This window comes from Anser cygnoides, unplaced genomic scaffold (assembly GCF_040182565.1).
Source record: "Anser cygnoides isolate HZ-2024a breed goose unplaced genomic scaffold, Taihu_goose_T2T_genome scaffold_51_1, whole genome shotgun sequence".
NCBI lineage: Eukaryota > Metazoa > Chordata > Aves > Anseriformes > Anatidae > Anser > Anser cygnoides.
In genome coordinates this window covers 365,134-390,518 of record NW_027103074.1, presented here as the reverse complement: position 1 = coordinate 390,518, position 25,385 = coordinate 365,134, and the positions used below count along the sequence as shown (strand labels likewise).

The 25,385-nt window shown below is 47.2% G+C and overlaps 1 long non-coding RNA gene and 1 pseudogene across 1 annotated transcript; both read right to left on the bottom strand.

Annotated features, from left to right (window-relative positions):
- Positions 1-204: 204 nt before the first annotated feature.
- LOC136789495 (uncharacterized) lies at positions 205-5,075 on the bottom strand. The gene is made up of 2 exons (XR_010828223.1): positions 4,787-5,075; positions 205-1,110 (listed from the first exon to the last, which is right to left on the bottom strand). It is a non-coding gene; the product is annotated as an uncharacterized lncRNA (long non-coding RNA).
- Positions 5,076-15,893: 10,818 nt separating this feature from the next.
- LOC136789483 (endogenous retrovirus group V member 1 Env polyprotein-like) lies at positions 15,894-17,688 on the bottom strand (annotated as a pseudogene).
- Positions 17,689-25,385: the final 7,697 nt, after the last annotated feature.

The window sequence follows — 25,385 nt, the reverse complement described above, 5'->3', positions numbered from 1 at the left end:
TCTAAAAGCCAAAAAATTTTCTTTAACCATGAGTACTGTTTAATTTTATACCTTATCTCAGATTTGACTCGTAAAGAAATACATATATGCACAAACTCAAGATTTCAAAAGCATTCAATACACAGGAAGTTAACGGTGAATTTTTTGATTGTTAAGTTACACTCTGGAGTCTGGCTTAGAAAGGAAAACCTGCAGGCTAAAAAGTGACATTTGGAAGTTTATTTCTATATCATTAAAATATGCCATATTCTATGGCACTCATGTGTACATACATAAATTAGTGTATATAATAATCTGTTTATCATGTATATGATATACATAATATGTATATACATATGTATATACATATACATATATACATGATATGTATATACATATGATCATGTATCTCATATACATAAACCCAACAACATTGGGTCTACAGAATTATATATCTACCAATGAGAGATTTTACAAATAAAATCTCAGTATGAATTGCAGCCCTGTTCTTCGACCCCTATAGCTTCTGCATATTATAATTTTTTTTTCTCTCCCAACTATCATACATATGTGAGGTCTATCAATAGATATAGAAAACCTATCCAAACTATACAAATCGATGCTAAAAAGCAATGGAAAGAAGTACAGTAGGTGAAAAAAATACTGTTATATGCATTTAAGTGTTCATAGAATGAAATTAACTGATAAAATTCATTTCTGTGGTCAAAACTAATCCTAGGACCAGGAGCGCAGCAAACAGGGCAGGCAAACAGGGTGTGGCACGGCAGGTCAAGGAGGGTCAGTCATTTTTGTGTTGTGGGATCAGCAGAGGAAGGGCCTTCTACTGAAGAAATGGTGTCCACCCGCCGCACCTGCCAGTCTGCAGCTGAAACCCAGATGGGGGGGGGCTGCAACCTCCCTGGGCAGATGCCTCCACCCAAACAGACCTCCCGAGGATCAAAAGAGAGGCCCAGACCCCCAGTTCCAGGGAGCTCCAGTCTCTGGAAATCCCCCTAGGGTCTGAAGGCAGAGGTGGGTGTCATGGGTGCAAGTGTGCCCAGCTGGATGAGCTCTTCAAACAGGTGGCTCAGTTGCGAGAGGAGCTCACCAGGCAGCATAGCATTCAGGAATCTGAGGAGGAGATTGACAAATGGTATTATACACTGACATGGTCTGAGCAACAGCCCTGCCTTAAGTCCAGGCAAGGGGTAGGGAAACAAGCTTGCAGCCCATAAGAAGCACATTTGAAAGATTCACAGGACGAGGGAGAGTGGACGCTTGTCTCTGATCGGAGCTGGAGGAGGAGTCTCTCCCCTGCCCCTGAAGTGCCCCTGCACGATAGATATGATGTTCTAAGGCAGGAGAGAGGAAACTCCGGGAGAACTGGTAAAGACCTCAGAAAGACCAACCACAGGGAACTCAAAAAGGCCGACCACACAAAGTTGGATCTATCTCCCAACTGCATCAAAACCAGTGCCACAAAGAAGGCACAAAGGGTGTTAGTCATTGGAGATTCCTCTCTGAGAGGCACCAAGGCTCCAATTTGCCATCTGCACAACCTCTCCAGAGAGGTTTGCTGCCTGCCTGGGGCCCGTATTTGTGATATCATGAAGAGGCTACCAAGAGTCCCACCCCTTCCTACTTTTTCAAGTAGGATCAAATGATGCTGTAACAAGGAAACTCTGAAATACCAAAAAGGATTTTATGTCCATTGGAAAGATGTTGAAGGGATCAGGAGCGCAAGCAGTGTTCTCCTCTGTCCTCCCAGTTGGTGACTGGGACCCAGGAAGAAGGAGACAAACGGGCCGAGTTAATGATTGTTTGAGAGGCTGGTGCCATGTCCAAGGTTTTGGGTTCTACAAGCAAAGTCAGGACCCTGAACTTCCGAAGAGTGAACTTCCAGCTATTTAAAGACCAGGTGGATGAGATCCCCTGGTCCCCTGTCCTTAGGGACAAAGGAGATGAACAGAGCTGGCAATTCTTTAAGGATGTTTTCCTTAGAGCCCAAGAATTCTCCATTCCCGTGTGTAAAAAAGTGGGCAGGGAGGGCAGACAACCGGGATGGATGAGCAAAGACCTGTTGGTCAAACTGAGGCACAAGAAGGAAATGCACAGACAGTGGAAGCAGGGACATGTGGCCTGGGAAGAGTACAGGGATGCAGTCCGGATGTGCAGGGATGGGATAAGGAAAGTCAAGGCACAGATGCAACTGAGCTTGGCAAGGGATGCAAAGAATAACAAGAAGAGATTCTATAGGTACATTGCTCAGAAAAGAAAGACCAAGGAGAGTGTATCTGCTCTGATAGATGAGAAGGGAGAGCTGGTAATGACAGACATGGAGAAGGCTGAGGTACTCAACAACTTCTTTGCCTCAGTTTTCACTGAGTCTGGCTTCCCAAGTCTTTTGTTTCCCTGAACCTGTAGACGAGGTTCTGGGGGAACAAAGTCCCACCCACTGTAAGCGAAGAGCAGGTCTGAGACCACCTGATGAAACTAAACAAGTACAAGTATATGGGGCCCGATGACATGCATCCCAGGGTCCTGAGGGAGATGGCTGATGGGGTCGCTAAGCCTCTCTCCATCATATTTGAAAAGTCCTGGCAGTCAGGCAAAGTCCCTGGTGTCTGGAAAAAGGGAAACATCACTCTCAGTTTTAAAAAGGCTAGAAAGGAGGACCCGAGGAACTACAGATCGGTAAGCCTCACCTCTGTGCCTGGCAAGATCATGGAAAAGATCCTCCTGGAAGCAACGTCAAGGCACATGCAAGACAAAGGGGTGATCCAAGACAGCCAGCATCGATTCACCAAGGGTAAGTTGTGCCTGACCAATCTGGTGGCTTTCTATGATGGAGTGACTGCATCAGTTGAGAGAGGAAGGCCGCCCAATGTCATCTGCCTGGACTTCTGCAAAGCCTCTGACATGGTCCCACATGACATCCTGGTCTCCAAATTGGAGAGAGATGGATTTGAAGGGTGGATCATTCAGTGGATAAGGACTTGGCTTGAAGGTCGCACCCAGAGAGTGGTGGTCAAGGGCTCTATGTCCAGGTGGAGGCCGGTGACAAATGGTGTACCTCAGGGGTCTGTCCTGGGAGCGGTACTATTTAATATCTTTATCAGCGACATAGACAGTGGGATCGAGTGCACCCTCAGCAAATTTGCAGATGACACCAAGCTGAGTGGTGCAGTTGATACAAAAGAAGGAAGGGATGCCATCCAAAGGGACCTGGAAAAGTCTGAGAAGTGGGACCACGTAAACCTAATGAGGTTCAACAAGTCCAAGTACAAGGTGCTGCACCTGGGTCAGGGCAACCCCAGACATGAGTACAGACTGGCTGGAGAACTCATTGAGAGCAGCCCTGCAGAGAAGGACTTGGGGGTTCTGGTGAATGAAAAGCTCGACGTGAGCCAGCAGTGCGTGCTTGCAGCCCAGAAGGCCAACTGCATCCTGGGCTGCATCAAAAGAGGAGTGGCCAGCAGGTCGAGGGAGGTGATTGTCCCCCTCTACTCTGCTCTTGTGAGGCCCCACTTGGAGTACTGCATCCAGAGTTGGCTAATATTCAAGCACCACTTCCTCCAAGCTCAGAATCGGTGCATCCCTACAAGAAAGAAGCTGAGCAAAGGGGACAGGAGACCTGCGTGGATGGGCAAGGAGATCTTGGGAAAACTTAAACAGAAGAAGAAAGCGTACATGATGTGGAAGAAGGGACAGACTGCTTGGGTAGAATATAGGAACACTGTCAGAGAATGCAGGGATGCAAGGAGGAAGGCCAAGGCCTGGTTAGAATTAAATTTAGCAAGAGACATCAAGGACAACAAGAAGCGCTTCTTCAAATACATCAGCAGCAAAGGGAAGACTAAGGAAAATGTGGGTGCGCTGCTAAATGAGGTGGGTGCCTTGGTGATGGTGGATACAGAGAAGGCAGTTACTGAATGCCTTCTTTGCTTCAGTCTTCGCTGCTAAGGCTAGCCCCCACACACTACCGAGCCCGGAAACAAGAGAGAAAACCTGGAAAGAGGAAGAATTTCCCCTGGTTGAAAAGGATTGGGTTAGAGGTTACTTAGGCAAGCTAGACACCCACAAATCTATGGGCCAGATGAGATGCACCCGAGAGTGTTGAGGCAGTTGGCGGATGTGATTTCTGGGCTGCTTTCCATCATCTATCAGCAGTCATGGTCTTCCAGAGAGGTCCCAGATGACAGGAGACTTCCTAATGTCATGTCCATCTATAAGAAGGGTCGTAAGGAGGAACCAGGTGTGGTGGTTTTACTCGGCTGGGCAGCCGAGTTCCACCACGGCCGCTCTCTCACTCCCCCTCCTCAAAGGGGAAGGGGGAGAAAATACGATGAAAAGGGCTCAAGGGTTGAGATAAGGATGAGGAGATCACTCAACAGTTACTGTAACGGGCAAAACAGACTCAGAGTAGAGACATAGTAAGATTTCTTGCCTATTACTAACAAGCTAGAGAAGTGAGAAACAAAGGAAAGAAACCAAAAATGCCTTCCCCCCATCCACCCTCTTCCACCTCCTCCCCCCGAGCAGCGCAGGGGAATGGGGAATGGGGGTTGCAGTCAGTCTATAGCACTTCGTCTCCACCACTCCTTCTCGATCACTCTCTTCCCCTGCTCCAGTGTGGGGTCCCTCCCACGGGATGCAGTTCTTGCTGAACTGATCCTGCGTGGGCTGCCCACAGGCAGCAGCTCTTCAAGAACTGCTCCAGATATGGGTCTGTACCACGGGGCCCATCCCTCAGGAGCAAACTGCTCCAACCTGGGTCCCCCACGGGCAACAGCCCCTGCCAGGTCACCTGCTCCTGCGTGGGCTCCTCTCCACAGGTCTGGCCCGGAATCTGCTCCGACAGGGGTCCTCCACAGGCCGCAGCCTCCATCAGTGCAGGTCCACCTGCTCCACCGTGGTCTCCTCCACGGGCTGCAGGGTGGGACCCTGCTCCACCGTGGTACTCCACGGGCTGCAGGGGGACAGCCTGCTTCACCATGGTCCTCACCACAGGCTGCAGGGGACTTCTGCTCCGGTGCCTGCAGCACCTCTCCCCCTCCTTCTTCACTGACCTTGGCGCCTGCAAGGCTGTTTCTCACTCCTCCCACTCTCCCAACTGCTGTGAAACAGCGTGTTTTTTTTTTTTTCCCCTGTCTTAAATATGCTCTCACAGAGGTGCAAACAACATCACTTATTGGCTCAGCTTTGGTCAGCAGTGGGGCCCTTATCTAACATGGGGCAGCTTCTGGATTCCTCTCACAGAAGCCACCCCTATGGCATCCTGCTACCAAAACTTTGCCATGAAAACCCACTACACCCATGAACTACAGGCCTGTCAGCTTGACCTTGGGTCCAGGAAAGGTTATGGAACAAATCATCTTGAATGCAAACATGCAGCATATGCGGGACAACCAGGGGATCAGGCCCAGTCAGCATGGGTTCATGAAAGGCAAGTCCTGCCTCATCACCTTCTAGGACCGGGTGACCTGCCTGGTGGATGAGGGAAAGGCTGTTATGTAGTCTACCTAGACTTCAGCAAAGCCTTTGACACAGTCTCCCACAGTATTCTCCTGGAGAAACTGGCATCCCATGGTTTAGACATATACACTCTTTCCTGGGTTAAAAACTGGCTGGATGGCTGGGCCCAGAGAGAGGTGGTGAATGGAGTGAAATCCAGCTGGTGACTTGTCACCACTGGTGTTCCCCAGGGGACAGTGTTGGGGCCTATCCTCTTTAATATCTTTATTGATGATTTGGACAAGAGAATTGAGTGCACCCTCGGTAAGTTTGCAGATGACACTATGCTGGGGGGTAGTGTCAATCTGCCAGAGGGTAGGAAGGCCCTGCAGATGGACCTGGGCAGGCTGGATTGATGGGCAAAGGCCAGTGGGATGAGGTTCAACATAGCTAAGTGCTGGGTCCTATACTTTGGCAACAACAATCCCATGAAACAGTACAGGCTCGGGGCAGAGTGGCTGGAAAGCTGTGCAGAAGAAAAGGATCTGGGGGTGTTAGGTCAACGCTCGCCTGAACATGAGCTGTCAGCATGCTCAGGTGGCCGAGAAGGCCAATGGCATCTTGGTTAGTATCAGGAATAGTGTAGCCAGCAGGGCCAGGGAGGGGATCGTTCCCCTGTACTCAGCTCTAGTGAGGCCGTACCTCGAGTACAGTGTTGACTTTTGGGCCCATCACTACAAGAAAGACATCAAGGCCCTGGAGCATGTCCAGAGAAGAGCTACGAAGTTGGTGATGGGTCTGGAACACAAGTCCTTTGAGGAGTGGCTGAGGGAACTGGGGTTGTTTAGTCTGGAGAAGAGGAGGCTCAGGGGAGACCTTACTGCTCTCTACAACTACCTGAAAGGAAGGTGTGGGGAGCTGGGGGTCGGACTCTTCTCGCAGATAACTAGTGACAGGACAAGAGGAAATGGCCTCAAGTTGCACCAGGGGAAGTTTAGGTTGAAAATTAGAAGACATTTCTTCTCAGATAGATTGGTCATGCATCGGAAGGGGTTGCCCAGTGTCCTGATTCCAGCTAGGATAGAGTTAATTGTCCTCCTAGTAGCTGGTAGGGTGCTATGTTTTGGATTAGGATGAGAAAAGGGCTGATAACATGCTGATGTTTTAATTGTTGCAGAGCAGTGCTTACACTAAGCCAAGGACTTTTCAGCTTCTCACTCTGTCCTGCCAGTGGGCAGGCTGGGGGTGCAGCAGAAGCTGGGAGGGGACAAACCCAGGGCATCTGACCCAAGCTGGCCAAAGGGGTATTCCATACCATCTGACGTCATGCTAAACAATATATAGGGGTGGCTGGCCGGGGTGGGGGGGGCCGGCTGCTTGGGGATAGGCTGGGCATTGGTCAGCGGGTGGTGAGCAATTGCATTGTGCATCACTTGTTTCATACACATTATTAGTAGTAGTACTATTATCATCATCATCATCATTATTATTATTATTATTATTTTCGTGTCTTAATGAACTCCCTTTATCTCAATCCACATGCTTCATTTTCCTGATTCTCTCCCCCATCCTAGAGAGTAAGGGGAGAGGGTGAGCGAACGGCTGTGTGGTGTTTAGCTGCCAGCCAGGTTAAACCACAAGAATCCTTTTGGCACCCAAAGTGGGGCACGACGGGTTGAGATAACGATAGATCTGACCAGAGTGTGTTAAACTAAAATTGGTATAAGTAGTAGACCTGCCTAATAGTTGCTAATCACAATGTTGATTGCTTCGATCTCAGGTCTGCTGTGCCTGTTTTCCAAATTGAGTTATATAGCACAATACTTTCTGTATGTGCTCCCTGTCGTGCTGTTTATGCTTTCCGGGCCCCGGTTTAAGATCATTATTTTACTGTGCGGTGTAACAATGGCTTATGATATGATGAAATTTCTGGTCATGACCCTAACCTGGTATTCGTACTCAGCACTGTCGTTGACTCTATACTTTGGAAACCATACCTCAGAAACTATTAACAATTACACCTATTGCCTTTTTTCGTCAGGGAGCCACTCTGTGGAGGGGACAGGGGGAGATATTTTTTCCTACTTGTTCACTCTCCCTTTCTCCTTTGCCCCCCTCTTATCCTCCAGCTAGTTACGATAGTTCTCCAAGATGTTGAATATCCTTGGGATGTTCAGACCAGCATGTTGTTATTGTTATGTCTCCTGAATATGCTTCAGATTTTGTTTAAGGTTAAACAACTACTTAGGAATCCAGAGATCCATGCTGAGGCAGGATGGCTATGAGTGGCAGGGAGTGTGGGAGGATATGGGCAGGCATTTAGAGCAGTGGTCACCTCCAGTGTTTTGGACATTCACCCCTGAACAACTGCAAAATCCTAAAGAACTGGTAGAATGCTTGAAAAAGGCATGTCATCACCCTGGCAATTCCAAAGAGACACAAATCACTGTAGTGTGCTGGGGTCTGGCCTATGCCTATCGAGCTGCAATCGATACTACTATAACCCTAGTGACAGACCCTGTGGCCACTCCAAGTCGTGTGACAAGACCAATGGCCACTCCAAACCCTGCACCAGCTCCAACCCCTATGATGGACCCCGCGGCCTCTCCAGCTCCTGCGGCTCCTCCAGCTCCCGTGGCCGCTCCAGCTCCCATGGCCGCTCCAGCTCCCGTGGCTCCTGCAGCTCCTGCGGCCACTCCAACCCCTGTGATTGGTCCAGCAGTCGTTCCAGCTCCTGTGACAGGCCCGGCGGTTGTTTCAAACCCTGTGGCTGGCCCAGCATGCATTCCAACCCCTGTGGCAGGCCCTGTGGCTGGGTCAGAGAAATGAGCTGTAGCAGTGCAAGTCGCCCCTGTAGACAAGGTGAAAAAATGGTATAGAGACTCAGGTCGTTTAGAACGCAGACAGTCTTCTGCTAGGTCTAGGTATAGAGAAGACGAGGCTGGGCCATCAGAGGTGCAGAAGGATGAAGATGAAGATGAGGATGTCGAAAAATCAACAGTAACTACCCAAACCCTATACCAGCATGAGCTACGAGATGTGCAAAAAGATTTTGGTCGCTGTATAGGTGAGCAGCTTGCCACCTGGCTGCTCCGGTGCTGGGACACCGGAGCCAGTTGTGTGGAATTAGAGGGCAGGGAAGCCAGGCGGCTGGGATCCCTTGCTAGGGACGCATGCATTGACAAAGCAATTGGAGATGGAGCACGATCTCGCAGCCTCTGGAGGCGTCTCCTGTCAGCTGTGCAGGAAAGGTATCCCTTCAAGGAAGAACTTGTATGTCTACCAGGCAAATGGACCACCATGGAGAAGGGAATTCAGTACCTGAGGGAATTGGCCGTACGGGAAGTAATTTATAAGGACCTAGACGACGCACAAACATCCACAGATCCAGATGCAGTCCGGTGTACACCACCCATGTGGCGGAAGTTTGTACGGAGTGCACCATCATCATATGCCAGCTCATTGGCAGTAATGGCGTGGAAAGAACATGAGGAACCCACAGTGGATGAATCGACTAAACAACTCCGGCAGTACGAAGAAAGTCCCTCCTCTTCCCTACAGGCCTGCGTCTCGGCTGTGGAGAAACTCTCTGAAAGTGTCCACCAACTAAAAGAGAATACTTTGGAGAAACTATCTGAAGAGGTCCACCAACTTGAAGAGAGTTTATTTTCCTTCCCACCAGTGCAAACTAGTGTCTCAGCTGTCATGGGTAAGTGTCCATCCGTGCAAGGAAGATGATAAAGTGGGTACACACCCCGTGCCACCCTGTGGTTTTACTTACGTGACTATGGAGTGGCCTGGCAGATTGATTACATCACACTCCCTCAAACCCGCAACGGAAAGCGCCACGTACTTACAATGGTGGAAGCAACCACCGGATGGCTGGAAACATATCCTGTGCCTCATGCCACTGCCCGGAACAGTATCCTGGGCCTTGGAAAGCAAGTCTTGTGACGACATGACACCCCAGAGAGAATTGAGTCAGACAACGGGACTCATTTCCGAAACAACCTTATAGACACTTGGGCCAAAGAACATGGTATTGAGTGGGTGTATCACATCCCCTATCATGCACCAGCTTCCGGGAAAGTTCAGCAATACAATGGACTGTTAAAGACTACACTGAAAGCAATGGGTGCTGGGACATTCAAACATTGGGATACACATTTGGCAAAGGCCGCCTGGTTAGTCAGCACTAGGGGATCTGCCAACCGAGCTGGACCTGCCCAATCAAACCTGTTATGTACTGTAGAAGGAGACAAAGTCCCTGTAGTGCACGTAAGAAACATGCTGGGTAAGACAATCTGGGCTACTCCTGCCTCAGGAAAAGGCAAACCAATTCGTGGAATTGCTTTTGCTCAGGGACCTGGATGCACTTGGTGGGTAATGCAAAAGAATGGGGAGGTCCGGTGTGTACCTCAAGGGGATTTAATACTGGGTGAGAATAGCCCATGAGTTGAACTGTATTATGTTAATTATTACATCACTGTAATGTATATATATATAATGTGTATATATATGTATATATGTATATATATATGTAATGTATATAATGTATAATCACTACCATGATTGCTATATGTCAATGTCCTATTAATGGTATCACAGTAACAGCCACGCAGATAATAATGAATGAATTTTGATAGAAATGGACAAGCACAGAGAGGTGATGGAACGAGAACGGGCTTCAACGTGTGACAATCCAACATCATACACCATCTCTTCTGCCCTGAAAGACTGCTGTAACAGATGGAGCCCGAAGTCAGTCACGGACTATGTAAACTCAGTGGACATTCTATATACCATAGATGAAAATGGTGATTAATTAGAATGTATTGGAAAGAGTGTAACCTGAGCATGACATAAATGGTATGGAATAAGGGGTGGATATATGTCCTGGTTTCAGCTAGGATAGAGTTAATTTTCCTCCTAGTAGCTGGTAGGGTGCTATGTTTTGGATTAGGATGAGAAGAGCGCTGATAACATGCTGATGTTTTCATTGTTGCAGAGCAGTGCTTACACTAAGCCAAGGACTTTTCAGCTTCTCGCTCTGTCCTGCCAGCGAGCAGGCTAGGGGTGCAGCAGGAGCTGGGAGGGGACAGACCCAGGACAGCTGACCTAAACTGGCCAAAGGGGTATTCTGTACCATCTGACATCATGCTAAACAATATATAGGGGTGGCTAGCCGGGGTAGGGGGGCCAGCTGCTCGGGGATAGGCTGGGCATCGGTCAGCAGGTGGTGAGCAATTGCACTGTGCATCAGTTGTTTCATACACATTATTATTAGTAGTACCATTATCATTATTATTATTATTTTCCTGTCCTAATAAGCTGTCTTTATCTCAACCCACAGGCTTCATTTTCCCATTTCTCTCCCCCATCCCAGAGAGGGAGGGGGGAGGGTGAGTAAATGGCTGTGTGGTGCTTAGCTGCCGGCCGGGTTAAACCCCAACACCAGTGAGGTGGTGGAGTCACTGTCCCTGGGGGTGTTTAAGGAAAGGTTTGACATGTTGCTTAGGGACATAGTTTAGTGGGTGATATTGGTTGTAACGGTATGGTTGGACCAGATGATCGTCAAGGTCTTTTACAACCTTAATGATTCTATGATCTTTGAGGTAACTTCCAGCGCATGCCATTCTATAATATGAAATCAAAGTCACCAACATAATTAAGACATGAAAATAACAGAAAAGCGGTCCTAGCTGTTTCAAAAACAAGGTAAAGAAAAATCCTCCCCCTCTTGTGTTTCACTGGCAGAATGCCCACTGAGAATAACATATTGATTAGTGCATACTAGTTTCACAAACCTGTTTTTCAACTTTTTATGTGACAATGATACCAACACTCCACAAAAAGAGATTTCTACCACTGAGACATTTGAAAAATAAATTCTCTGTATTGATTTCAGCCCTGGTCTTTAAACTGTATAGATTCTGAATATTACCTTTGATGAAGTGGTATTCTACTTGGCCCTCTGCCACCCTCCTTTGAGGTCACAGCATCTTGGTGTGCCCAAAGCAGGAATAGGAAGGAAACTCAATTTAATTATACTCTACTCCAGCTTTGCCAGTCTGCTGGACAGCTCTATATGTACCTATCACTTGATTATAAAGGTAGCCTTGTCCCTGGGGTTGCTCTCATTTATACCACGAACCTAAAATTAACCAAATGTACCTGCGTTCTCTTGAATATCTGCATACAAGAATTCTTAAACTGGCATATAAATAAATATAGTGGAAATATTATGTCGGATAATCTAATAAAAGCATCACAAGGCATGCTTAGCTCCATTTAGCGGCTGTGCTTACATCTATATCACAGAATCACAGAATTGAAGGGGTTGGAAGGGACCTCGAAAGATCATCGGGTCCAACCCCCCTGCCAAAGCAGGTTCCCTAGAGCAGGCTGCCCAGGTAGGCGTCCAGACGGGCCTTGAATATCTCCAGAGAAGGAGACTCCACAACCTCCCTGGGCAGCCTGTTCCAGTGCTCCGTCACCCTCACCGTGAAGTAGTTCTTTCGCATGTTGGTGCGGAACTTCCTGGGCTCCATTTTGTGGCCATTACCCCTTGTCCTGTCCCCACAAACCACTGAAAAGAGGTTGGCCAAATCCCTCTGTCTCCCACACTTCAGGTATATATACACATTGATAAGATCCCCTCTCAGTCTTCTTTTCTCCAGGCTGAACAGACCCAGGTCTCTCAGCCTTTCTTCATAGGGAAGATGCTCCAGGCCCCGTATCATCTTTGTGGCCCTCCGCTGGACTCTTTCCAGGAGTTCCCTGTCTTTTTTGTACCGGGGAGCCCAGAACTGGACACAGTACTCCAGGTGAGGCCTGACCAGGGCAGAGTAGAGGGGGAGGATCACCTCCCTTGACCTGCTGGCCACACTCCTTTTAATGCATGCCAGGATCCCATTGGCCCTCTTGGCCACCAGGGCACACTGCTGGCTCATGGTCAACCTGTCATCCACCAGGACCCCCAGGTCCTTCTCCTCAGAGCTCCTCTCCAGCAGGTCGTCCCCCAGCCTGTACTGATACATCCGGTTGCTCCTTCCCAGGTGCAGGACTCTACACTTGCTCTTGTTAAACCTCATTTGGTTTCTTCCTGCTCATCTCTCCAGCTGGTCCAGGTCTCGCTGAATGGCAGCACAGCCTTCTGGCATGTCGGCCACTCCTCCCAGCTTTGTGTCATCGGCGTACTTGCTGAGGGCAGACACTATTCCCTCATCAAGGTCGTCGATGAAGATGTTGAACAAAACCAGACCCAGCACCGACCCCTAGGGAACACCGCTAGTCACAGGTCTCCAGCCGGACTCTACGCCGCTGATCACCACCCTCTGAGCTCGGCCAGTCAGCCAGTTCTCAACCCACCTTACTGTCCGCTCCTCTATCCCACACTTTCTCAGCTTTGCTATCAGGATGTCATGGGAGACAGTATTGAAAGCCTTGCTAAAGTCAAGGTAGATGACATCCACTGATCTGCCCCCATCTACCCAGCTGGTGATGTCATCATAGAAGGCAACGAGGATGGTCGAGCATGACTTCCCCTTGGTGAATCCATGCTGACTACTCCTCATAACCTTCTTCTCTTCCAATTGCTTGGAGATGGCATCCAGAACGAGCTGTTCCAACACCTTGCCAGGGACAGAGGTGAGACTGACTGGCCTGTAGTTTCCCGGATCCTCCTTCTTGCCCTTCTTGAAGACCGGAGTGACATTGGCTATCCTCCGGTCTTCAGGCACCTCTCCTGTTCTCCAGGACCTTTCAAAGATGATAGAGAGCGGTTTGGCGATCCGCTTGTAGGAACCATTTGGACTGCACGTGCCTGGCCGAGTTGCTTACCCAACAGATGTCTGGATAATTGAAGTCCCCCATGAGAAGCAGTGCCCGTGATCGTGAGGCTACTTCCAGCTGCTTGTAGAAGGCCTCATCGACCCCCTCCTCCTGATCTGGTGACCTGTAGTACACCCCCACAACAGTGTCCCCCATACCAGCCCACCCCTTAATTCTCACCCACAAGCTCTCCACTTGTCCTTCACCCTCTCCCAGGTGGAGCTGGGTACACTCTAATTGCTCCCTCACATAAAGGGCAACCCCACCCCCTCGCTTCCCCAGCCTGTCTTTCCTAAAAAGGACATAGCCCTCCATGACAGTGTTCCAGTCATGCGAGCTGTCCCACCACGTCTCTGTGATCGCAACGAGATCATGGCCCTGCGACCGAACACAGATCTCGAGCTCATCCTGTTTATTTCCCATGCTCCGTGCATTGGTATACAGGCACTTGAGGGAAGCAGAAGGCGCAGTTACCCCTGGAGGGATGCAAGAAGAAGATTCCAGATAAGGTATCGGGATCATTACCTTCTCTGAGGAGCCCTCAGACAATCCTATGGGACAACTCAGAGGTTTTTCCCTACTATCTTCAACAGTGACAGCAGTGACAACTTCCCCCAGCCTTTCTCTGTCACTTTTAGCTCCCCTCCTTTCCCCCGTCAAACCTAGTTTAAAGCCCTGGTAATCAGCCCAGAGAGCTTGCTCCTCAACGCAAGTGTGCCCCACTTGCTGAGTTGGAGTCGATCAGCAGCCCACATACCCAGCTTCTCAAAGGACTGCCCAAGATCAAAATACCCAAAGCCTTGGTCCAGACATCACCCCCTCAGCCAGTCATTTACCTGTCCCATTCTCCTCCTTCTTTCTGGGTCCCAGTCACCCAGCGGGAGGACAGAGGAGAACACTACCTGCACCCCCGACCCTTTCAACATCCTTCCCAGGGATGCAAAGTCCTTTTTAATATTCCCCATTTTTCTAGGTGCAGCTTTCTGGGATCCAACCTGAATGACAAGAGGATAGTAGCCCTCCGGTTTAATGAGCTGTGGCAGAGCCTTCCTAACGTCTCTGACACGTGCCCCCGGAAGACAGCACACCTCTCTGGATAGATTGTCTGGCTGACAAATGGGAGCCTCAGTGCCCCTGAGTAAGGAGTCTCCTATCACTAAGACTCTCTGTTCTTTTTTTGTGGCACTGGCTGTGATGCAGCGCCCCGTCCGGCTCCGATCCCTATGCTCAGTACTTCCCCCAGTCTTGACACGCTTCTCCAGGTTGCTTCCCGGGTTCGGACTACTGTCCAGACCCTCAACCTCTTCCTTTTCCTGCCTGAGAGCCTCAAATCTATTTCCAAAGGACACCATGGGGGTTGGTGGCATCGTGGGTGTCGGGGGCAAACATCTCCTTCTGCTACGAGCTGTGACGAGGGTCCAGCCCCTTTTCTCTTGTGGGCGGTCAAGCCCTATGTCCTGCATGTGATCTGCTGGGTCAGCTTCTACCACTAGCAGGGACATAGGAGGGGGCTACAGGGTATCAGAAGGGGCAGGTTGACACCTCCTATCCGTCTCCCTCAGAGACTCCCAGGAGCCCCTCAGGCTGCAAATTTCTCACTGCAGCCCAGCCACCTGCTCGAGGAGTTCCTTGAGCAGGGCACACCTGCACCCATGACAGCCCTCTCTTCCCTCAGGACCCAGGTGGGTCTCCAGATTCCAGAGCTCCCCACAGTCACCCGTCTGGACTGCTACTTCCCCTCTCAAGGGATCCACCTGAGTGCCCACAAGAGCCCAGAGAGGCAGCATCTCCTCCGTTTGGGTTGCCGCCTCGGACCGGCTGCTGCGACGGGTGCCCACCATGGTGAGGTCTAGGTGCAACGAGGAAGCACTGCCCGAGGAGAGGAGGGGAAGAGAAAGGGAGGTGGGAAAGGGAGGAGAGGGGCCTCCTCACACTCCTCCCTGCCCCGCTTGAACTGCCCCGCGTGAACTGCCTGTGCTAACTGCCAAGCCGGTCCTGTTAGCGGCGCTCCCTAGGGACTGCTCTTATAGCGCCAGGAGGTGGGTGGGCTGCCGTCACCCGTGGCTCCGCCCACAGCACGTCAATGCCCGTGGCGGCACAAGCACAGTTCCTGCCTGCTCGGGCGGAGGGGGCTGGGGCTGCGGCTCTGACCAACGGCTCTGACCAACGGCTCTGCGCCGCGTTATTGGGGGGGGATTAGGGGTTGGATCCGTTCGTCTCCCTGCCAGGAGCCCTCACTGCAGCCGATCCACACGAGGTCCTCGCTGAAATGGCAGAATGGCTGTTAGTGGCTACAGATTGTTTCTCTCAGTAGGCAATAAATTATATTAATCTCCCTATGCTGAGTCTGTATTGCCCATGACGATAATTGTTGAGTGATCTCCCTGTCCTTATCTCAGCCCTTGAACCCTTTCCACATTATTTTCTCACCTTTTTCTTTATGGAGGGGTAGTGAGAGAATGGTTGTGGTGGAGTTTAGCTGTGTAGCAGGGTAAAACCACTACAGGGGGATGATGGGGAGGGGGGGGACTCTTGTTAGGAAAGCATCTGTCTTCCTGAGAAACTGCTAGGTGTATTATGGCCCTGTGAGGCGCGGAAAACAAATTTCACAGCTACTGAAGAGTTATAAAGCAGGTATGTTTATTGCAGCGCTGGATGCAAGGGGGATCGCTCCTCCTAGCTTGCACACCAAGGGTTACTACCAGGGTGCTTATATTAATGGGATATGTACATATTCATTTCAGTTGCCCCGTAAATCTCTTTCATATTCATTAGGTCTCTGAAGAATCATTAACATGGGTTCCTGCCCCTATTCACATGCGTGCTGGAGTCCTCGGGTGGTCGTCTGGCATACTCTGGTGGTCTTCTGATGAAGGCCAGAAGTCTTCCTCGCTGCTAAACTTCTGACCCTTCCCCTCATTTACAGACTTCAGCAGTCCAAGCCAGTTCTTGCTGGTTCTGTTACCTGTGTGTATGAAGTCTTTTCTTCCCTTGTCTTTTAGGGTCGTCCCATCCTCGTACTCCCTACCTCAGTCCTGCCGTTGTGGTTGATATGCAATATACTCCCTGCCTCAGTTCCGTCCTTGTGGTTGATATACAACATACTCCCTGTGTTAGCTAAAACCTGCAAAATCAACATGCTTTCCCTTTGTTCCCTGTCTCAGGTCCCCCCTTTTCTTTATCCTAAGCAAATTCTTTTGCTATATAACACCATTCCCTTTGAGGGTCTTGGTGAAATACTTGCCACTTTCAATGTTCTGCCTCAACTTGTGCTTTTTCCATTCCTCATATGAGCTTCCAGTTTGCTTACACATCCACATGAAACACGGCTACATACAACATATTAATAATCCTAATACGATAATTATAATGTCTGCAATAAAGAGTTGCTTTAGCCATGTAAAATTAGGTAGCCAAGAAGTAAGTTTTTCCCAAAGTTTTGAAAATCCCCAAGAAGTATCATCCCTTGTTATTTGGTATAAAATTTTAGTTTGTTTCCATATTTCGTTTATGTCCGTCTCAATCCTCTGAGTTTGGTCTATATGTGAGCAACAGCTACTATTGATTACCGTACATACTCCTCCGTCCTTGGCAAATAGGAAATAGCCATCCTGTTTTGAACTGAGAACTTTCTCAAACTCTCAGTCTCCTCTTGGGCTCTTATAGCATCTCCTGTGGCATTTAAAGCTATTTTCAATGTGGCGGAAATATTTACAATTGCCTTTTCTAATTCACTAACCCCTAGCCAAGGCAGAAACCATCGGACAAAACTATGGAATGAGGTAGGCCTTTCTACCAATGGGTTGGTACTTCGCCTAACTCTTACCCAGGGATTCCGTAGGATCCCCTGAGGTACCTGAGTCTGATTAATAATTTTATGCCGGGAAATTATACTTCCAAGTGTACATGTTCCCTTCCAGGATCTGGGCAATATTTTCTGGTCCCACCTGTCCCCACATAACCACCAAAATCCAGTAGGGGCCGGGCATATAGGTAAGGTGCTCATGGATCTACTCCTACTCTGAACTGTATGATTAAGGTAAATTCCTTTGAGGGTTACATCCAAATGTTTCAAGCCCAATTTGGATATTGTTTGGATGGATGATTCTTTACTGGTCAGATTAAGACTTCCAAAATGGGGAGCAAAACTGCAGGTTCCCATTGACTTATTCTTACATCCCTCTAGGAATATTCCTCCATTTAGAACTTGGAGGGTAAATCTGGGTCCTTTTCCCTCATATGTCACATTGTCTTTACATTGTAACTGAGACATGTTCCCAGCCTTCCACATATCGACACCTGTGGCATTATTGATCAAAGTCCAATTTGAGGTCATAACTCCGTATAGCGGTATTTCTAGGTCTCCCCTTGGCATGGCCATGCAGACACAACAATCTTTGGCTCCAGTCAAATTGACCCACATAGATGTCAATTTAAAGTAATAATTGGTTTCCCATGAGAGGGTGGGACCTAACCATAGGCTGAATAAAACCAGTATTATTGTCCATCTTTTCGCCAAATCCAGCGTTTCAGCGGTCCTATAGGTGCTGACTCCCCTAGTGGTCTAGATGCCCTCTTTATTCTGGTGTGATGTATCCACGATGCTTGTTCCTTAATCTTGACGGCTGTGTAAGTAGTCAATAACACCTGGAATGGGCCTTTCGTTTTCGATTCTGAAGGTGAATCTGAAAGAGATCTAACATATACATAATCCCCAGGTTCAATACTGTGCACAGGCCCATCAATACCTCGGGCCCTAGTTCCTAGGACCAGCTTCTCGACTTCACAAAGCTGTTTCTGCCAGCTTATTATATAATCTGTCAATATCTCTCTGCTGGTCTGAGTTGATATTTCAGACTGTACCATATAGGGCCTTCTGTACACTGTTTCGAAAGAACTCAACCCCTCCTTGACCCTGGGCTTAGTCCTAATTCTCAGAAGTGCTAAAGGAAATGATTGAGGCCAGGACAAACTGGCCTCCTGTCCTAATTTTACAATCTGTAGTTTAATTAGGTGGTTCATTTTCTCTACTTGACCACTCGATTGAGGGTTATATGGGGTATGTAGTTGCCAATCTATTCCCAGAAGCTTACTGACTTGTTGAATGACCTTCGCAACAAAGTGATGAAATGTTCTAATGAAATTACCACAGGAACCCCAAATCTCGTTGTAACATGTAACATTTACAATTTCCTGTAACAATGCCTTGGTTACCTCCTTAGCCTTGTTAGTTTGGCAAGGGAATGCTTCTGGCCATCCTGAAAAGGTATCTGTCAAGACCAACATATATCGAAACCCCCCTTTTCTTGGGAATTCTGAAAAATCAATTTGCCATTGCTGTCCTGGATAATTTCCTTTCCCTATTTGCCCAAGCTGGGCTTTAGGCCCCGTTTTGGGTTTTGATTCCTGTCTGTGGGTTATTTTTAAGGCATATGACACACTGTTTAGATACCTGTTGGACAATGGTATACAAATTGCCTCCTACCCATTTTCTACTTAGAAACTGATGTAATACTTCAGCTCCCCAGTGTGTTTTATCATGTTCTTCAATTACCATCTGATATAATAGCTTGGAGGATATCACGATTCCCCCATGATTTATTTGTGCTAAATCTGTAGGTAATATTTTTCCATTTACATCTTCAATTAATTGCTTATCGATTTTAGAATATTCTATTTCATTCTCTAATGCTTTTGCTAATGCCTGGTTTTCTGGTCCTGATACTAGTGCCAAAATTTGACTCTCAGATGCCTGTTCTGCTGCCCCTTTGGGCTCTTAATCAGCCAATATATTTCCTCTTTCAATATCAGTTTCCCCTGTTTGATGTCCTTTACAGCGCAAAATGGCAAAATTAGTAGGCAGGTATACTGCTTGGAATAACTTCAGTATATCTTCTACATGTTTAACTGAGGATAGTAAAAGTCCTCTCTCCTTCCAAATTGCCCCGTGTGCATGCACCACACCAAAGGCATATTTCGAATCTGTCCAAATGTTAATTCTTTTCCCTTTTGCCAGCTCAAGAGCTCTTATCAAGGCAATGATTTCTGCCATTTGGGCTGATGTACCAGGGGAAAGAGGCTTCGCCTCAATTACCTTATTAAATGTTGTTACCGCATATCCTGCAGGGTGAACTCTCTGGTGAATGAAGCCACTGCCATCTATATACCAATCCTCCGCATCTTCCAGGGGTGTATCCTTTAAATCTGGTCAGCTGGAGTATACTGTTTCCATGGTCTCAATGCAATTGTGAACCGAGGAAAGAGGCTGGGTTCACAATATTAGTGACCCGTTGCTGCACCAGCTGGGCTTTCTGTTGAGAAACTTGATATCTGATTAATCCAAGAAAATTTAGTATACTAATAGTCCATTCTACACACTCCTTTTCCTCTTCTATAGCTATCAACAGGTCATCTACGTATTACAACAGTGTCTCCTTTCCCTGAGGGGTTTTCCAAGACTCAAGATCACGGGCTAGTTGGTTCCTGAATATGGTGGAGCTATTCTTGAACCCCTGTGGTAACACTGTCCAAGTAAGCTGAGTTTTTCATCCTCTATTGGGATTTTCCTTTTCAAAGGCAAAGAGTTTCTGGCTTTCAGTCACCACGGGCAGGCAGGAAAAGGCACCTCTTAAATCTAGTACCGTGAACCAAACTTGACTGTTTTCTTATTTTGTCAAAAGGTTATAGGGGTTGGCTACTATAGGATATAAATCTTTTGTGATTCCATTGATGGCCCTTAAATCCTGGACTATAATATAGGTTCCATCTGCCTTTCTAACTGGGCCTATATGGAGTGTTATATTCTGACTCACATTCTACTAATAGTCCATATTTAAGAAAGTTACTGATTATTCCTTCCATTTCCCTTCTGTCTTCCACCTTTAGTGGGTATTGCTTTTGGCATACCCTGGGAGCATTTTCCTTTAAAACAGTTTTTACAGGTAGTGCATTCTTTGCTCTCTCAGGTATTCCTGTAGGCCAAACTCCTGGATACACTTAGTTCATAATTACATCCATCCAGGGAGTCCTGTCTGAAGCTTTCTCTGGACTCACCAGGGATAGACTTAAGAGTTTAATATGTTCATCATCCTTGACTTTTAATTCCATTTTCCCTTGTTCAAAAGAAATTTTTGCATCCAAATTTTCCAGCAAGTCCCTTCCTAATAAGGGCCTTGGTGAATTGGGTAAGTATAAAAATTGATGTATTCCAATCATTTTTCCCAATTTAAATTTCAAGGATTGCAAAAAGAACTCTTTTTCCTGTCAGCCAGTTGCTCCTATTACATTTACAGACTCAGCGCTTTCCGGAATCAATTTTTTTGTTTAACACATAGAAGGAAGCTCCTGTATCCAATAAAAAATCCATATCTCTCTCTTTGTTCTCTAGCTTTATTTTAACCAGTGGATCTGCTAGGTTAGACTCCACAGGTCCTCGTCACTCAAGCTCAGCTAAGAACTCTGGTCCTGAGGCTCTATTTTAGTTATTTAAATCTGTGATTGAAAAGGGCACTTCTCACCACAACCAGACCATCCCTCTCAACTACCTGTCTCAACAGGGTTGCAACACAGTTCCCTGCCACTGGCCTTGTTCCCATGACAACTCTCTGGAGCTCATCATGATCCCTCTGCCCCGGAGGGCTCACACCCCTGATTTTGAGGTCTCTGCCTCAACCCCGGAGCTACTAACTGAGACATGGGGTTAGAAATTAGAGGGTGATTGATTAAGAATGAATATGTAGACAACACTCATTGCTTAATATGTGCTACGTTTGCGATGTACTGTGCTTGTGCTGCGCTTAGGCCTCGAGATAACAGGAGCCCCTCGGACACCGAGAACCAGATCAAACCAACCTTATGGTTTGGACTGTGACCAAGGGCTCAGAGAGCATGCGCAGGGAGACGAAGTGAAAAGTTCATCTCTGATGAAGACGTCTTACTTCATCCTGACGACCACCCGGACGACCACCAGAGAGTACTACGCAAGCACAGAAGGACTGATAAGATAATTAGCATACGAAGCGGGGCTAGGCGGAGCTAGGAAATGAATATGCATAGATGTGTTGCAAAACTTAATGCGTATGTAATATTCTAGGGGATAAAAGAGAATGCGAGTGAGCAAATTGTTGCACACAACTTTGGTAGGAATACCCCCCGTGCCGCCCAGTGCTGAATAAACATACCTACTTTACAATCTTACTGACTGTGGAGTCTGTTTTCCACAAGTCAGTTTGGTGAGCCAGGCAGGAGACACTCTGCTCGGCTGCAGGATCGGCTGTGGAGCGGACGCTCCTAGGTGCACCCCGAGTGTTTTCCTCGGAGGGGACTCCACTCTCAGCCGCTCACCACGGGAGCAGACAAGGACCTCCTGAAGCTGTGGACAAACGGTATGTTTTACAATACAGGAAGGGTCTGTAAGTCATACGCGTGGCCGGGGCAGCTGGTAAATCACGCAGAGACGTCTGGCGTGCAGCATAGTCCCCGTAAGGGAGGAGGGTACCCTACAGGCTGACTGATAGAGCGGTCAAGGGGGATTTGGTGACCGATAGAGTGGCCGCTAGCGATCTTGGGAGTAGATCGAGCAAATCCGAGGTTACCGCTGCATCCCAGTTTTGGGAGCCAGGACGGACCTGCTAATGACTGTATAAGAAGCAGGAGAAGGGTAAGCGGGCCTCTCAAAATTGTGACAAAGTTACCTGGGTAATATTTGCAGCTGCTGGAGGGATATTAATTGGAGTGGTAATAATTGTATGTCTTATTTGTAGATGTCCAGGTATTTTGTGTTGAAAGTATTTGTGTAAGTGTATGTGTTTGAAACAAAGTACCCTTGTGGAGTGAGTCACTCCACGAAGAACACAGTCAGAGACAATACTTGTTTGGTTGGTTATTGTTCTAAATTATATATTCTTGTGGTATGAGCGAGAAGTGCAAGGGGCCTCTTTGTGTGATTGCGTGATTGTGCTGTGTGAGTGAGACACAGCATCGCTGTGAAGTGAGTGCGGAATTCCGATCTGCGGTTCCGTATTCTCTGCGAGGGGAACGGCCGGAGATGAATGAAGCGCATGACAGACCGAAAGGAAGTGCTGTTTTATCCAAGTTTGGATTGGTGGTGCCCAATATACAGGCCCGGAGGTGTATCTTGTAATCCTATTTTTGTTCTTAAATGTTTTGAGTGTGATAAGGAGGAAGGCAGGAGCATTATCTAAGTAACAGTATATTCGCTGTGGTGTTCGGTCAGTTTCCCAAGTATTGGGGAGGGGGGCTGACTGATTATCAAAGTGGCAGAAAGGAGAGAGTCACTTCTTTGGTGGTTCGGGCCTAAGCCCTGGGAATTTGGTAAGAAGGGGGAGAGCTAATTTATTTAGGCCTCAATACCTTTTTAAACCCCCATATTGACAGATACGCAGAAGTGATTCCTTGTTTTGTATGGGCTTACTAACAAAGTGCATGAGAAAAATTGGCATTCGGCTTGAAATTCGGTCCTGTCGAAAAGTAAATTTTGTGGAAAAGGTGGTATTGTTTGCCTAGAAGATGGAAGGCTGAGTGCTTCAGGTGTTTTTCCGAAGTCCTGTGGATTTATGATTGGAACGGGGCTCATTAATAATCTGAAATAGTGAAGTTTGTATGTGGAAAGAAGAGTTTAATCCCAGAGAATTGGGACATTTGGGAAGAAGATTAGGAAAAGATAGTAAAAACCTGCAATAAAAAGGTTTGCGTGGAAATTGAAACAAGGGACAGTAACTAGTAAGGAATAGTAATAAATAAATAAATAAATAAATAAAAGGGAATGGGAAAACAAGGAAATGGGTAATATCCAAAACAAAGACATTTTAAAGAAAGCCTCCTTGGGTGCATATTGGCACATTGGAAGGATATTGTTAGAAATGGGGGCACAGAAAGCAAGAGGACTTCCACTAAGTATTGCAATCAATAGTGGCCACTATACAAGCTAAATGGCCACTTTATGGATCAGTCGACTATAACACTATCTTGCAATTAATGTTGCTTTTGAGGAGAGAAGGAAAATAGGATGAAATGTTGTATACTGATATGTTGTTTCAGCATCTTGGAGGGAAAAGGTATGGAATTAAGTTGGCCCCTGACTGAGCCTTTGGTGCTGGCATTAGAAAAGTACAGGCTGGAGAATGATAAAGGAAGTGTTAAAAGGGTTGTTGAAGGTGTTAAAGGTTGTGTGGCATGTAGTATTTGACAGAGCTATTTGAAGTTGAATGAGCAGGGAAAGAGGATGTAGGCCGCCTCAACCCAAGGCTGAGATCTCAAAATCACAGGTGTGAGCCCTCTGGGGCAGAGGGATCATGATGGGTCCGACAGAGTTTTCATGGAAACAGAAAAGCAGCTAACTCTTAAAACAACCTGAGTTCCTGTGTGACCTCAGATTGCCAATGGGACCGCTCAGGGAACTGTCAACGATTGCATTCCCCTAACCGACCCCCCACTGAGACCCTAATCACCCCAGAAATTATGAATGGTTATGTAAATACCAAAATCTGATTAAATTGGGAATTGAGAATCTGTTCCAACAAGGTCCAAAAGAGCCCCCTATGAAATTTTTGGACCAACTTTGAAATGCAATGAAAAAAAACAAAACAAAACAAACAAACAAACAAACAAAAAACAATTTGGACCTGGCTTCGGAAAACAAACAGAGGCAATTGGCTAGCCTCTTTCTAGGGCAATCAGCCCCTGATATCAGAAAGAAATTGTCTTAGGCTGCAGGATAAACTTAAAAAAGTCGGGAATGACGGGGACCTGGGTCATCTACCCTAGCAGGTCCACTGTATGAAATAAAGCTAGGGAACGAAGAGAGAGGCTTGAATTTTTTGTTGGTTACAGGAGTTTCTTTCTCTGTGTTAATTAGTCTGTAAATGTAACAGGAGCAACTGGCCAACAGGAAAAGGCATTTTTTGCAATGCTTGAAATTTAAATTGGGAAAAATGTTTGGAATTACAAAATGAGAAAAACAGTCAAGTTTGGTTCATGGTACTAGATTTAAAGGGTGCCTTTTTCTGCCTGCCCATGGCAACTGAAAGCCAGAAACTCTTTGCCTTTGAATGGGAAAAATCCTAATAGAGGACGGAAAACTCAGCTTACTTGGACAGTGTTACCGCAGGGGTTCAAGAATAGCCCCACCATATTTGGGAACTGTGATCTTGAGTTTGAAAGACCCCTTTGGGAAAAGGGGACACTGTTGCAATATGCAAATGATAGCTATAGAAGAAGAAAAGGAGTATGTAGAATGGACTGTTAGTTTACTAAATTTTTTTTCCGCACTAATATTGTGAACCCAGCCTCTTTCCTCAGTAACAGAGTTTCCAGATTACCCATTCATGATTGCATTAAGACCATGGACACGGTATACTCCAGCTGACCAGACTTAAAGGATACACCTCTGGAAGATGCGGAGGATTGGTATATAGATGGCAGTGGCTTCATTCGCCAGAGAGTTCACCCTGCAGGATATGTGGTAACAACATTTAATAAGGTAATTGAGGCGAAGCCTCTTTCCCCTGGTACATCAGCCCAAACGGCAGAAATCATTGCCTTGATAAGAGCTCTTGAGCTGGCAAAAGGGAAAAGAATTAACATTTGGACAGATTCAAAATATGCCTTTGGTGTGGTGCATGCACATGGGGCAATTTGGAAGGAGAGAGGCCTTTTATCTTCCTCAATTAAACTTGCAGAAGAGGCCGATAGCAGTTATTAGGGAAGAAGGAAAAAGGAGGCCCAGACAGGAACAGCCTTGGCTAGGCAAGGAGCAATGTGCCCTATGTAAGAAATTTGGGCATTGGAAAAATGAATACCCAGAACAGAAAAGAAATGGAAAAGGGAACCGGGGAAGGGAGGTGGTGTTCGCGCGTGCAAAAGACGACTGAAGAGGACCAGGGGAATCTACCCCAGCAGATCCGCTGGTTATAAAAATGAAGCTGGGGAAGGAGGGAAAAGAGGTGGAACTTATGGTGGATACGGGGGCAACATATTCAGTTTTAAATAAAGCATTAGTATCAGTGGGGAATGATTACGTTGTAGTGAAGGGGGCAACTGGCCAATCTGAAATAGCATATTTCTGCAAACCATTGAAATATAAATATGGGAAACAGTGG